This window comes from Erpetoichthys calabaricus, chromosome 12 (assembly GCF_900747795.2).
Source record: "Erpetoichthys calabaricus chromosome 12, fErpCal1.3, whole genome shotgun sequence".
Lineage (NCBI taxonomy): Eukaryota > Metazoa > Chordata > Cladistia > Polypteriformes > Polypteridae > Erpetoichthys > Erpetoichthys calabaricus.
The window spans coordinates 100,674,311-100,686,855 of record NC_041405.2 but is presented as its reverse complement, the minus strand read 5'-3'; the positions used below and the strand labels follow the sequence as shown (position 1 = coordinate 100,686,855).

Here is a 12,545-nt window from a genome sequence, read left to right as displayed (position 1 = left end):
CTTAATTTACACTGCTGGACAAAAAACACAATTTCGTGGGTTTTTTTTTTCTTACTTTTATTAGCATAGGGGCCATATAGTATTCTTACATGTACATAAGGAACACTCTGAATTGACTTGTAGGCACAAATGAAAGGTCAAACATGTAGCATCACTTATATGACTACAGTAAACTACATGTGGATCCAACACCATAAAGTGTAAGTACTAAATGGTTAAAAAAAATCATTTTAACTGGCTGGTTTGTGAATATCCCTGCAAATGAATAGAGGAAAATAGAAAAACACCATAGATACAAGTTAGGATAGTGGTCTGTTTGAAAACCAAAACAGATGACCTGTCAGTTACAACTGACTTTTTTAAAGCTGTAAATAAGACATCAAAAGATTAAATGCTGTCAAAATCTGCTTGAATATTTTGTTAAGTCAAGTATCTCATAAATTGTATGAAATGTCTTTATACGAGACCAATATATTTTACGTGTATTACAAGGCAAGGCAAGAACTGACCTTAGGACGAGACACCAATCCATCACAGGGCCCATTCACATATACACCTTCTACTGGAAAAGGCAGATCACAAGAAATGAGCAAAAAATGTAGTGTGGAAGATGACCCAGACACAGACAGGCGAACACATTCAAGTCACCCAACACACATTTATTATAAGTCTCCATATTTACAGTGCACACTCTAACCCCAAAGTCCCCAAAAGTCCAGGCCCTCAAACAATGCCTCTTCTTCCTTCAGGCCGCCTCCTTGCCTCCTCCAAGACCTTGTCCTTCCTTCTCTCACGACTCCAGCCACTGAATGGAGGGAGGCGGCCCCTTTTATAATCACCTAGATGTGCTCCAATCTTCCACCAGCACTCCCCAGTGTGGCGGAAGTGCCGGCTGCGCACCCCGAAACACTCCGGGTGTCCCCAATCCTCTTCCCCCCAGCACTTCCAGGTGTGGCGGAAGTGCTGAGGTCCAGGGCTCCCAAAGCACTGGGGCACCCGCTGGCGGTGACCACAGGCCCCTACAGGGTTGAGCTTCAAAGCTCTGTACCCGTGGTCCCCATAGCCATCAGGGTGGTCGCCCCCACGTGGTCTGGGGGAGGTGTAAGCCCTCCTCCGGTCCCCTGGGGCATCCCGGCCAGGTCGCCCCCCCAGGCACCTGTGACAGTAGTTAGAGACAAACAAACTTGTGAAGCCTAAAAGGATCATTAAACAATGTTGCCAAATCCCGATTCACAAAACTAAAACTCAAGTCAAGAAAAACATGCAAAGTCTTAACTTCCTAAATACAACTTCAACAGCTACACTAAATGAACCAGCAGGATTTCTACAATATTCAGAAATGTGGATGCTGGTAGTAGTGTACCACTATCTATACATACTCAATAGGTTCTGATAACCATTTGGTAACCACTAAAAAGAAAACACAAAATGGCAGAACAAGACAACAATGATAAAAAAATGAAAACTTAACAAGAAGAACTTTTAATGCAAGTAAATTAAGTACAGTATTAAATTATTTATGATCAAAAACACCCAAATCATGGCATACTGGTGGAATCGCCAGTGCCATAAAATTGTATGTCCTATTTTTTACATTGAAAGGAGATAAGTTGAGATGGTTCAAGGCTATGAGATTTAGGTAAGATGACCAGCCCTTGCTCTAAGCATCTGAAATGCCGTGTAAACCAAAATACTTGGTCAAAAAAGGAGCACCAACTCTTCAGCTTAAAAATCTGAATGATGCTAATTTAAAAGGATTCAGTCACAATTAACCTAACTTGGAGGAAAACCCACACACATACAGAGAAAATGTACAAAATATATACAGACAAAGGTTAGGCATTGTTTTCAAAGCTACCATCCTGGTTTCATGAAGCAGTAATGCTAACCAGTGCTCCACCATGCTGTCCACTGAAAAGATATTAAATACACTTATATTGTATATTATGTGTAGGTGCTGTAAATGAGTCACTTGAAAACAAAAGAGAGTTGTGGCACCAGATGGTGATCACCATTGAATGTCCAGGTGAATAGACTTTACAAAAAGGAAAATAGATGTTGGCAATTATGTCACACGTAAGGTAAGAATGTCAGCTTGTCTACCTGACTCTTGTATTTACCAAGCTTCTGCTCAACATGTTGTCCTGGGTATGACATTAAACTGCATCCAGCCCTGCAAGCAGTCCTCCAACTTGCAGGGAAATCACGGGGGTTGGTGGCAGGATTGACACTCCAGCCACCGTAAAAAATCTTCACACAGCTCTGAGACGAGAAAAAGGACTCCTTTCTGCTCTCCATGGGAGTAGTTCTGCTGCAGCCTCCCATAGGAAGGCTCCTCACATTATGAAGGGGATGGGGGAATGCCTTCAGGTGCCCCATCCCCGGAAGAGTGAAAACTGTCAGAGAACCAATAGAATCAGGCCTGTTGGGGATCAGAACTGACGTGGTGCTGAGGCTTTGCCCACTGCATGGCAGCACCCGGGTCCCAATTTGAGACGACCCATCCGGGTAGGTGCGTGGAACGTGCTGAGAGAGACTCAGCAAGGATTCTGAGTATCTGGGCCTGCGAGCGTCTTGGATAAAAACCAAGATTCAGGCCTTAAACAACCTCTTAGGCACAACCATCAGTAGCATGTGTGCCTTTGGAGAGAGTGTTGACCTTGTTGACAGGTTTACTTACTTTGGCAGTGACATTCTTGTCTCTGGTGACTCTTCCTATGAAGTTAGTAGATGGATTGGGAGAGCATGGGGGGTCATGAAGTTGCTGGAAAGGGGTGTGTTGTACTCCAGATATTTATGCTAAAGGACAAAGATCCGAGTCTTTAGAGTCCTGGTGCTTCCTGTCTTACTATATGGTTGCAAGGCATGGATGCTATCCAGTTATCTGAGATGAAGACTGGAATCCTTTGGTACTGTTTCTCTTCTGAGCACCCTTGGGTACCGCTGGTTTGACTTTGTGTCGAATGAGCGGTTACTCATAGAGTTCTGAATGAGGCACATTACCTGCATTGTGAGGGAGGGTCAGTTACGGCACCTTGGCCATGTGGCACAATTCTCCGCGTGTAAATCTGCCTCACAGGATCCTTATTGTTGAAGACCCGAGTGGCTGGACCAGGCCAAGGGGATGCCCACATAACACCTGGCTGCGGTGGATAGAGGGTCATTTTCAGAGGGTGGGAATGGACCGTGTGTCTGCCTGGGGGGGGTTGCCAACCAGGATCCCGAGCTGTTATTTCATATGGCGGGTGCGGCAACACACTGTACCAGTGCATGCTACCCAACTTACTCTGACCTAACTTGTTTAACACTGACACCTTGTCCGCAGGTCAGGTTCATCTTAAGGAGGTGAAGGCGGAGGTGGAAGAGGCTGGATGACTGTCAGAAGTGACACCAGTTTCTCTTGGATAAGTCCTCCTCCACTCTAAGGCAAATGGCAACTGGGTTAGTAAAGGTTGTGATGGATGGCCGGGGACCTTGCCCCACCAGGAGGCCTGGAGAAGCAGGGGACCGGGAGAGGGGCAATTCCTTCCCCAGGATGCAAGAAGGCAGCCATCCTAGATTGTGTGGGAGCCATGGAACTGGAAGGCTCAACCCTTTGGGGATCCATGGCCACTGCCAGGGGGCGCCCAAAGGACTATGGAGCCTTGGACCGCAGCACTTCCACTATACCAGGAAGTTCTGCCGAAACAGGAAGCATGTACACCCGGAGCAGTTCTGGATGCCCATGTAGCACTTCTGCCACACGAGGAAGTGCTGCAGGGAGATCATCAGGGAGCACCTGGAGCATATCCGGGTGCATTATAAAAGGGTCCACCTCACTCTATTCAGGGAGCCAGAGTTGGATGGAAGAGGACGGAGCTTGCAGGAGAGGAGTGGAGGTCGTGAAGAAAAGACAAAGAAGGAAAAGATAAGGACTGAGTTTATTGTCTTGGTTTGTATACTGTGTGTGCAGGAAACGAAAATAAAATGTGTGTGTTGTGTACATCTGCAGTCATGTCTGTCTGTGTCCGGGGATCTTTCACAAGTTGTTACATTCAAATTCCTCCACCGTAGTTTTAACCGACCCCATGTCCATAAGGCCCTGACAGTGTGTATAAATAATAACACATGTAAGTGTATTATTTTTTTAATTTTTAAAAACCTGGCTTGCAAATATGTCTATGGCTAAAGAACAGCCTTATTACATTTTTCTCAGAAACGCATCTTCATCTCAGAGGTTGTCTTTGTGTCTTATAAGTCAGTGTCTCCTATGATCAATTTATAATAAATATTCCTTTCAACTGCTAATAGCTCTTTGCCGTGTTCTGTATCACATTACAATGTGCCTGTTCTGGAGATTGTTAATTTCTTCTATTTCTTTTTCAAAGAGTCAGTCAGATAACATAAGAAGGTATTGTATTACTGCATGGCTCAGTGGGCCTGTCTCAAGAAAGCAAAGACACCCCTAGACTAAGCAAACCGCAGCTCTATTGTATTTAATTCATACTGTGTGCCTAGAGGTTATTAATAATGAAAGATGCATTTTCCATGTGCCTATAATACACCCATACCACTGGGTGGGGGGAGTTCTAATACAGTATACAGACAGAAGTAATACTTAGAATTGAAATAAAACAGGGTTTTCAAGCTTTTCTATGCTTATTTTTCAATACATTAATGATAAAAAACTCATATATACGTTTTCCTATGATAGATGATTATAGGAGGAGAAAGATGAGTGGATTATTACAGACATAAAACAATATTTTTATATTACAATCTCTACATGTTAAGCTAAAAAACTAAGTAGAATAATAATAGTCTTTCCTTTTGGAATTTTAAATCTGATATACTGTACACACTCTTTAGGCAGGAATATGTCTTTCAGAGGTAAGGATCCTCTTCACAATAAGCCAGAGAAGATGTAATACAGAAATCACTGATTATGTCTACAAATTCATAATCGGAGCAAAGCGTTTCTGTTCCCTCAGTTATTACCTGATTTTACAGTCTCATATTCTGTGTAAAGCCAATGCAGGAGAATCTATTTGTTGTCATTTGATCTAGTGGATAATTAAGTACCATACTGTAAGTCCAACAATAGACAACAGTCCATTTGATGATTTGTGTTGCAGTTTCAGTAGACTACTATAAGAAGTGATTAACAGTTAGCCAAAACTAATATTCTAATAAGAGACAAAATACTTAACAAAGCATCAGATGATTAAGTTTTCATTTAAAAAGTATTTGCTTTGCCATATAAAAAAACAAATGAAATCAAATGGTGACTGTAATGTTTACAATCACTAATGCCATTACTCATCTAATGGTGCAGTCTAACAAGCTAACAAGACATTTTTTCCTTACCACAGCTTGTAATATATAATTATTAATAAGAGCTGGCATAATACAATGATCCAACTGCAAGTTATTTTGCCCAAACTTGCAAATTCCTGGCCATTTCTAAGGTTCCAAGGGCATTAGCACTTGGTAATGCATCACTTTATTGTATGAAATGAACATTATGGAGTTTAGCATCTGTACATGAATTTATACAGCAGCAATAACCATCATATTTAGGACTGCTGGAAGCAAATATGGATAAATGGATTAAAATATACACAATTATTTTACATTTTAATTAACCAATTCCAGACATTTTGCATGAATCTTCACTGTGGTTTTTATAAATATGCTAATAAAGTTTCACATTTCATAAACTCTTTAATCTATTAATTCAAAGGCAGATAATTTAGCAGTTGTCTGCAGTACTTTACATTAACCTTATAGAGAAGATAAAGCTCTCAGGTGTAGGCAGGCAAAAACAAAGTAGGTGCCAGCCTGGAAGAAATGTGACCATGTTGCCTCTTTAAAGCAGGGAAATAGTGAACAGCCTTCAAGGCTCAAGAGTGTAGGAATGCAAGCAAATTCTAAAAGGAGCTCTGCCTCTGATACAAAAGGAGGTCCACAAATCAATTCTGGACTTTGACTGTAAGGAAAGTTACTTGACAACCAGAGGATCATTTAATGTAAGGTTAGGATGTCTGTCTAGGCCAGATTGAATGGGATGATGGGACGGGCTTATCCCCCAACTAGAAAGTTGCTTTGGCCCTCCAACTATGATGTAGACTCATGATTCATAATGCTAATGGGAAAGCCCACTCTTTGAACAGCCTAATCATTTTTATATCAGCCCTGATGTGAGTATTGGAAAACATGTGGTGGTCAGAGAGAGAGTTTGAGAGATGGAACTTAGAGCTGGAACATAGAGGACTTGGTTGTGGTTACAGTGAGCAAGTGAACAAGCCACCCCAACAAGATGTCAAGGCTGACACACAGAAGTAGCATAGCTTTACTTTCTATTCTTTTCATTGCATATTTTGTTTTTGTTCATCCCTCATCTGTGGTGGTTTTATAATAATCTTATCATTTTAAAAACTTTGAACCCCTGGGTTTTAATCTGGATAAAGATGTCTAGCATAAAATCACCCCTTGTGTTACAATATACAGAAATTCATTATAAATTAGGTAAAAGGTGATTTAAAGATTTTGGGATTGTGGCTGCCATCATTTGGATAGCCATTTAAATCCTGTGTAGCATCTACACATTCTACTCAAGTTTAACTGGCACTTCTGTTGGGCACACAATATTAATATGACTTGATTGGCATGAGTGTACCCTACAATGGACTTGTGGACATGGCCGCTTCCTACCTTACACCTGTTTCTGCCTTTTGTTTTTAGTTGTCTAGATTACTGCAAAGCGCTCCTAACAGGACTACCTAAGGAAGACATCAATCAGTTGCAATTAGTGCAGAATGCAGCAGCAAAAATCTTAAAAAGACAAAGAAAATCTGGGGACATCTCACCAGTTTTAGCATTGTTACATTGGTTACCCATGTCTTTTATCCATCTATCCATCCATTTTCCAACCCGCTGAATCCGAACACAGGGTCACGGGGGTCTGCTGGAGCCAATCCCAGCCAACACAGGGCACAAGGCAGGAACCAATCCCGGGCAGGGTGCCAACCCACCGCAGGACACACACAAACACACCAAGCACACACTAGGGCCAATTTAGAATAGCCAATCCACCTAACCTGCATATCTTTGGACTGTGGGAGGAAACCGGAGCGCCCGGAGGAAACCCACGCAGACACGGGGAGAACATGCAAACTCCACGCAGGGAGGACCCGAGAAGCGAACCCGGGTCCCCAGATCTCTCAACTGCGAGGCAGCAGTGCTACCAACTGCGCCACCGTGCCGCCATGAATAAAATTAAAATACTACTAATGGTGTATAAAGCCTTAAATAATCTTGCCTCCTTCTAAATGTTGGAATATATTGCCCCCTACAGTCTAAGTCATAACCTTACATCTTCTAATGGTGGTCTGCTTAGAAATCCAAGAGCCAAACTTAAACGAAGTAGTGAGGTGGCCTTTTACTGTTATGCACCTAAAATCTGCAATACTTTACTGACAGGCATTCACCAGGAACATTTTTAAAATACTGCTAAAATCCCACTATTTTAATTTGACTTTTTTGTAGCTAAATTTAAATTGTATTTTTAATCGGCAATATGGGCATAGAACTATCATTTTGTGCAGGGTTTTGCAACCTTTACTAATTTCTACTTTTCTGTTTTCTTTTCCATTTACCACTACGAGATCAAGGCACCATCCAGTCACCTGTGATGATGGAATGAGGACGGGTACACCAACTGTCCAAGAGACCAACTTCATCAAATCCTCTCATATGAATCCTGAAAACAATGAAGAATGATTTAAGCACATTTATGTTAGACAGAATGCCCAATGGGGATTATGCAGTTTTTTGGCCTAAGAACCCCTGCAGATTTTGTTTTTTTTTTTCTCCAGCTTAACTAGGGTTTTTTTTTTTTGCTTGTTTTTTTTTGTCCTCCAGGCCATCCGTCCTTATCATTGGACTCATCTTTAGTGACATACAACATGATACTGTATATAAGGACTCTACTCTTCTAGTAGTTGTATATCTATTTGATAAGATTGTATAGAATGATTTGTTTTTTTCTTTGTTACTTATTCATTAGCCCTTTCAGCCGTGGATTTTCTGTTTATATGGGAAAAAATATTTTGCGAGATATTCTATCTTTGGGGTGTCTAGGATGCTCAAAAATGAAAAAAAAAAAAAAAAAAAAAATCACTATTATCATACGATAGCTGCCAAAATTGAAAGTGGAGCTACATACTATGTGGTGCGCACAGTACGGGAGTGTCCATTTTCACTTCCATGTTTCGTGGACTGTATGCCAGTTCTCCAGTCTGTGCTAATAGTAGCACGTCCCATTCCAACGGCTGCAAACGTGCCTGTGCTTTATAAAAACAGCTGCATATTTATGTACTAGTAACAGGATGTCAGGGCTGAAATGGTTAATATTCTAGCCTAATCTTATTTATTTTTCTTTTCTTGTAACATTTTCTTTAACATCTTGTAAAACACTTTCAGATACATTGTTTGTATGAAATTTATGCTATATAAATAAATGTTGTTGTTGAATATCCTTTGACTCCATGGAACCCTTTTTTGAAAATGCAGGTTTCGAAATAGTGGAATGATTAACTAATATGTGTATGTTTGTTTGTGTTTAAATAATTTGGGTAAAATATTAGTTTCAGGATTAGAACTTATAAGCAGTTATTAACATCTTGCATGTGCAGTGGTAGCACTGCTGCCTTGCAGTAAGGAGACCTGGGTTTGCTTCCCGGGTCCTCCCTGTGTGGAGTTTGCATGTTCTCCCCGTGTCTGCATGGGTTTCCACCCACAATCCAAAGACATGCAGGTTAGGTGCATTGGCGATCCTAAATTGTCCCTAGTATGTGTGTGTTGTGTGTGTGTGCCCTGCGGTGGGCTGGCGCCCTGCCCGGGGTTTGCTTCTTGTTTTGCACCCTGTGTTGGCTGGGATTGGCTCCAGCAGACCCCCGTGACCCTGTGTTAGGATATAGCGGGTTGGATAATGGATGGATGGATGGATGTTATAAAATTTGCAAGCTTGTAAAAATTAATATAAAGGGTGTAACATAATATAGGCTGGCGAAATTGTCCATCACAATCTTGTCCATTTTGGCCCCTAATTCTTCTCTGTTACTAATTGGCTAACTTTCTCTCTCACCCTTTGCAATGGCCCGATGTCTGCTGCCATAGACACTCACCTCCAGTGGGACATCAGTAGTAATGACTGAGATGGACAGGGGGAATGTGGGGACAGAAAGCCATCTGTTTGTTTTGTAGCAATCCCTGCTGACTTGTGTTAATTATGCCACAGCTTTCCTCTCGTAATTAACTCAACATGCGCAATCGCACAAACTCATGTGCCAGCCTCTTGTCCAAGGTGGTTAAGCCATCGGGAAGTGCCCTAAAAACTTTAAGATCATGAATAAATTAATTCAATAACATACCCTCAGACTTTACTTATAACAATCCTTCACTACTTAATAGCAAGTATGTGGTGATTGTACTGGAGCAGGAATCTCTGACGTCACATCACCCAGGTGGATGCTGCAAATTGGTGGTAGTTGAAGTTACTCCCCTACAGTCTATGTAAAGCACTTTTAAGTGTATAAAAAAGCGTTATATAAATCTATCTATCTATCTATCTATCTATCTATCTATCTATCTATCTATCTATCTATCTATCTATCTATCTATCTATCTATCTATCTATCTATCTATACAAAATAATGAAAACAATTTAGTAATATATTTCAAGATCCATTATTATTTTTAATGAAAATATATTTTTGTTAATAGCATACAGTAGCTAGTAAAATACTTATAGCCCATTAATTTGTGTATTTGATGAAAATGCCAAACATCCCAAGGCAGCACAACTGCACATATCACCTGTTTTTCTGGTATTTTGCATTTTCCATTGTATTCCCCTCCTTTGTGAAATTAATCTGTTTTAGTAAACAAATCATTTTTGATATTTGTGATCCCTTGGCATTAGTACATGTGTGAAGAGATGCCAGAAGAGGATCCCCTATACAGTATGTAGTAACAAGGTAACTTCTAACAGAAGTGTTAAGCTCAATATATTCGTGAACTCAGAGACACAACAACATTTAGAAAATCATTCTTTAAAGGGCAAGGAAACCTGGTCAATCAGACCAGATAATGGATACATAACTGGAGTGAATGAAATTCTTACATGGGCCACTACTATAAGCTTTACAAATGAAATATATTCAGTTTGGAACCTTGCTAGTCTGCAATTGTCTCTAATTGTATAATCAGTCATGTGTTGGTTTTGGTTATTAAATGACTCCTGGGTTTACAATGTCTACAGGGAAATCTTAAAAAATCTCGCTGAAATGCAACTTGACAGTCCAGTAATAGTCAAGAAAAATCTGGGCTCTCCTCATATTTATAGTAATAATAAAGAGAAAGCCTGCCTTTAGAGCATCTGTCTGAGCAGACTCTGTTAGGGACATAGTGACATTGAGTGCCAGTGCCTTATGTTGTATCTATATAAAAAATATATTAAAAACATTTATAATGCAGAGGTTTGAATATATAGAACTGAACAAGGCGCAGAATGTTTAATGCACAATATTCATCACAGACCTCAATTTATACCCTAGCAGTTTGCAGGCAAATTTATAAGAGAGTCAAAGGCCTTGGGTATCAAAATATTAAAGCAAATGCTCAATCTGAGAATTTATAATCATAAGTGACAGTGTAGTGTGAAACTCCATGTCAGGAGTAGGTTAAAAGGCATTCTGCTGTGGAACAGCTTTGATTCATTTCCTTTACTTAACCAGCCTGCTGGCTTAGCAGGGATTACTCAAAGGTGCACTATCTCAGGATTGGGAAATGCTGGTCTTAAATTTTTACTCTTATATCATTTACGGTGAAATGTTCCTGCTGTAAGATAAGTGATGTCATATGTATTTTAATTGAGATATATATTTTTTCTAGTATTACAAAAAAGATTTAATAGAAGCTTGACAGCTAAAATAAAAACGGTAGAAATAAAAAAGGGTAAAGTACAGACTTCTGTTGTTTCACTTTAAGACTATTTAGCTCTCGAAATTCTATAAGTACATTGTCCTTGGCGGTGAATTCTTTCCATGGAAACCGTTTTATTTGGCATATCAAGAATGCAAAAAATACGTATAATAGACTCTAACATGTATATTCATATGCTAGTCAAAGTGCATTGTCTGGCTATATTTGTAAAATGAGTTAAGGTGAGACAGCAAATATTTATGTGTTTTTTAAATGTTGACCCTTCTGTTAATGCTGGCTGAAATGCAAGTGTCCCATCTGTCAGCTACACTATCTGTCTATTCATTTCTCTGCCTTCATGAATCAAGAATTTGTTCTTTTTGTGTATGATTAGAAACCATAACTGCTGTAACCTCTTGCTGGGTTGGAACCTTGAATGTAACTTCTTCTGATTTTCTGGTTTATTGTGGTTTCACAGATGCTTAATCACACATTAGTAAACTGAATGGCTTGTTGAATAACTGAGCCCATGCATCTATAGTGGGGTGGCCGGAGTGGGGTTCACAGACATCGCTGCAGGTCTTATTGCATGAGAGAACACCAGTACTAGTACTTGATAATGTTATAAGGGTGATTCAAAATTGATTCATTCAACATTGATTAACAATTGTTATAAATCATGACAATGTAGTGGCATCAAAGCTTTAAATTATACATACTTTATCATAAAATGGACTTAAATAAATGTCAACCATCAAGAAACTGTCAAAGTTATTAAAACCACCTTCAGTCATTCTTTTTTACAAAATTTTGAACAGCATACATTAAAAAAATCACATATCATTCTGTTTCATTGTGGCTTATCTCTATTGCACTTAGTAATGGTATGGAGGTGAATGATGGCATTGGCTTTTTCAAGATAACATTTTCCTCAAATAAAAAATGTTGTGTCAGCAGTTCATTTCAGAGTTATTGTCACGTATACACAGTGCAATACGATTCCTACTTTATCTGCATTTCTGACCAATACAAAGCACATATAATATAAATGTCACAAAATAATAGGTAAGGGTGGGAGAAACAGACGAGTTTCCGTTTGCATACAGTTTTGCAAAACTGATAATAAGCTTCATTCCACATGCAATTTTGCAAATGTGAAACTCACTTGACAGGGTGTTTTTTAGTTTTTAAAGTTTTTGGGAGGGTTGAAAAGCAAAACTGTACATCCCTTTTGGACTGGTATATTTAACAGAAAAGGGTCTAATTGAAAAAAAAACAGGGAAAAAATATCTTTTTGAAATTTAACATGAATAAATGATGAGATACAATGATATACTCTTAGACTGTCTGTAATCCAGTGATTATTAATATCCAAATTAGTTCAGTTGCACTATCACTGCATTCTTAGATGAGATCCCATATTTGCCAGTATAAAACTTTTTTTGCACTGATAATGATGTCCTCCCATCAGCCCTGGTGCCACGTACTGCCTCATGGGAAATGCAGTCCCTATGTTGGTGCTGGCTTTTGAGTTGGCCCCTTCATTACAACCTCTCTCGCTAATACAAATTACTGGATAC

At 39.7% G+C, this 12,545-nt stretch overlaps 1 protein-coding gene across 1 annotated transcript in view; it reads right to left on the bottom strand.

Annotated features, from left to right (window-relative positions):
* Window positions 1–12,545, bottom strand: part of tnmd (tenomodulin) — a 417,047-nt gene that overhangs the window by 243,629 nt on the left and 160,873 nt on the right. The gene's annotated exons all lie outside the window — the stretch shown is intronic.